Source organism: Sus scrofa, unplaced genomic scaffold (assembly GCF_000003025.6).
Source record: "Sus scrofa isolate TJ Tabasco breed Duroc unplaced genomic scaffold, Sscrofa11.1 Contig952, whole genome shotgun sequence".
Classification (NCBI taxonomy): domain Eukaryota; kingdom Metazoa; phylum Chordata; class Mammalia; order Artiodactyla; family Suidae; genus Sus; species Sus scrofa.
The window spans coordinates 44718-48401 of record NW_018085357.1 but is presented as its reverse complement, the minus strand read 5'-3'; positions in this window follow the sequence as shown (position 1 = coordinate 48401).

Below are 3684 nucleotides of genomic sequence, written 5' to 3'. Positions count from 1 at the left end.
ATTTTTATATTCCTTTTTGAATATTTCATTGTTAGGATACAGAAATGCACTGATTTCCGAATGCAGTGCTAATTTTGTATCCTGCTACTTTTCTGAATTTGTTGATCAGTTTGAGTAGTTTTGTGCAGAGCCCTTAGGGTTTTCTATATATAGTATCATGTCATCTGCATAAAGTGACAGTTTTATGTCTTCTCCTCCAAATTGGATACCTTTTATTTCTTTTGTTTGTCTGATTGCTGTGGCTAGGACGTCCAATACTATGGCGAATAAAAGTGGTGAGAGTGGGCATCTTGTCTTGTTCCATATTTTAGTGGGAAGGGTTTCGTTTTCTCCATTGAGTATTACATTGCTGTGGGTTTGTCATAAACGGCTGTTTATTATGTTAAGGTATGTTCCTTCTACACTCATTCTTTGGTAAGAGTTTTATCATGAATGGATGTTGGACTTGGTCAAATACTTTTTTCTGCATCTGTTGAGATGATCATGTGGCTTTTGACTGTTATTAATGTGGTGTATGACATTGATTGATTTGCGTATGTTGAACCATCCTTGTAAACCTGGGATGAATCCCACTTGGTCGTGGTATATGATCTTCTATGTACGTTGTTGGATTCGGTTGGCTAAAATTGTGTTGAGAATTTGCATCTATGTTCATCACAGATATTGGCCTATAATTTTCTTTTTTGGTAGTATTTTTGTCTGCTTTTGGTATTAGGGTGATGGCAGCTTCATAGAATGTCTCTGGAGTGTTCCTCCTTCTTCGACCCTTTGGAAAAGTTTAAGAAGGATAGGTACAATTTCTTCTTCATATGTGTGTGGTAGAGTTCACTTGTGATGCCATCTGGTCCTGGACTTTTGTTTGCAGGGAGTGTTTTATGAGATATTCAATTTCATGTCTAGTGAACAGTCTGTTCAATTGATCTATTTCTTCTTGATTCAGTTTTGGTGGCTGTAAGTCTATAGAAAGTTGTCCATTTCTTCTTGTTTGTCAAATTTGTTGGCATCTAATTGTTCATAGTATTCTCTCTCTCTCTCTCTCTCTCTCTCTCTCTCTCTCTCTTTAATTTCTGCGGTATCCATTGAGATTTCTCTTTTTCATTTCTTATTTTCTTTATTTGGGTTCCTGCTCTCCCCTCTTGGTGAGTCTGGCCAGAGGTTTGTCACTTTTGTTACCCTTTCAAAGAACCAGCTCTTGATTTTATTGATTTTTTCTCTTTGTTTTTTGAATCTCGGTTTTATTGATTTCCTCTCTGACCTTCATGATCTCTTTCCTTCTGCTGATTTTAGGTTTTGTTTGTTCTGCTTTTTCTAATTTTTTTTTAGATGGTGGGTTAAGTTGTTGACTTAAAACTTTCTTCTTTTTAGGAAGACCTGTATTGCTATGAACTTACCTCTAAGCACTGCTTTTACAGCATCTCATAGATTTTGAATGGTTGTGTTTTCATTATCATTTGTCTTGAGGTATTTTTAATTTCCTTTTTGATTCCCTCACTGACCCACTGGCTTTTTAGTAGCATGTTTTTAGTCTCCATGTAGTCAGCTTTTTCTCATTTCCTTTCTGTGTTTTGGTTTCTAGTTTCATGCCATTGATACTTGAAGTAATTTCCGTACCTCCTAAATTTGTTGAGGTTAGGTTTGTGCCCCAGTATGTGGTCAATCCTTGAGAATGTTCCAATGTCACTTGAAAAGACTGTATATTCTGATTTTTTGGATGTAGTGTCCTGAAAATGTCAGTTAAGTCTAACTTTTCTATTGTGTCCTTAGGATCTCTGTTGCCGTATTGATTTTCTTTCTAGAGAATCTGTCCATTGATGTAAGTGGGGTGTTCAATTCTCCTACTATTATTAGTTCTCCTTTTATGTCTGTTAGCATTTGTTGTATGTATCTGGTGCTCCTATACTAGGGCCTCTATGCTGATGATTGTAATATCCTCTTCTTGAATGGATCCTTTATCATTAGATAGCGTCCTTCTTGTGCTTTCTTTATGGGCTTCATTTAAAGTCTATTTTGTCTGATATGAGTATTGCAGCTCCTGCTTTCCTATCTTTTCCATTGGCATGAAATATCTTTTCCCATCCCTAACTTCAATTTACATGTGTCCTTTGCCCTAAGGTGAGTCTCTTGTAGACAGCATATTGTAGGCTCTTGCTTTTTTTATCCAGTCTTCCACTCTGTCTTTTCATTGGACATTCAGTCCATTAGCACTTAAGGTAATTATTGATAAATATGTATTGATAAATATTGCCATTTGAAATCTTGTTTTTCAATTGATTCTATGTTTCTCCTTTGTTCCTTTCTCTCTTCTCTTCTCTCCTCTCTCTCTCTCTCTCTCTCTCTCTCTCTCTTTTTGGTTGGATGATTTCTTTTTCTTTATACTTTTGTCCTTTTCTGACTCTATTTTAATTGAAGTTTCTCTTTATTAATTTTTTTTTTATTTTCCACTGTAAGCAAGGGGATCAAGTTATCCTTACATGTATACATTACAATTACATTTTTTCCCCACCCTTGTTCTGTTGCAACATGAGTATCTTAGACAAAGTTCTCAATGCTACTCATCAGGTTCTCCTTGTAAATCTATTCTAAGTTGTTTTCTTTATTAATTTTACATCCCCCCCCTTTGATCGAGATCTTCTCTGAAAGCATCACTGGCCCAGAGTCAGATTTTCCAGGTTCAGCAGGGTTTTGTTTGTTTGTTTTGTTTTTCCCCCTCAATCCAGGAAGACATTTCCTGGGTGTAGAATCCTACATTAGAGGGAAAGTGTACAGTTTAGGAACCTGTTGAGGTCACATTAGAGTAACAAGGAGGGTAGGAGCAGAACTCTCAAGTCTTTTTATCTAAAGTCCATATGTTATCAAGATCACGGACTTTGGAGATCATCTGAAGCATTATACCACCATCAGAGGTTTGGCAGACAAACCCCAACAGGCCTAATCTTGATATTTTGGGAAAGCTGTCTTCTCAGTTTATCTTATTCAGTTTCAGAAAATCTTTACTTCAGGTCAGCAGGGATGTGCAGATCCAGTCAGGATTGGAGGATTGTGCTTTCTTTAGATGTGTCACATGAATCCAAGAGCTATTCCCTGGAGCTTGGTGGCAAAGGGTTGGTTAGCTGTACCCGAAAGGGCCTTTCCCAGCAAGACTGAAGAAAGTCATTCTGGAAGTGTCTTTTCCAATAGATGAAATCTCCGGGTTGCAACGATGTCTTCATCTCCTGAAAGCACACAGTGAAATATTGCTCTACCAAAACATGGTTATTTTTAATAGAAACATTAAGCCTTGGCAATATCAGAGTATCTTCCTTTTATCAGTTGTGGGTCAAAAGAGGCAGGAGCCAAGTGCATCAGGCATCCTGTGACTCATCCCGAGTAATACTTTTGGTGTTCTGGTGGGGGTGGGGGGTGGGGGTGGATCTGAGTTTCAGAAGGGCCAGTGGCAGTGCTTTTGGCCAAAATATTTGAGGGCCTCTACACATTTGCAAATGAATCTTAATAATGCATTAGTACATCTGACTAAACCAGAGGATTGAGGGTGGTAAATGCAGTGAAGGTGTTGTAAAACAGGCCAAACGTGCAGACTTTTTGCACTGAAGCACCTTACCAGTAAAATGGATTCCTTGATCATTATTATGAAAGTTGAGAGGAGTTCCCCCAGTAGGGGTAAGTTTTTCCAGAGGGAGATAAACT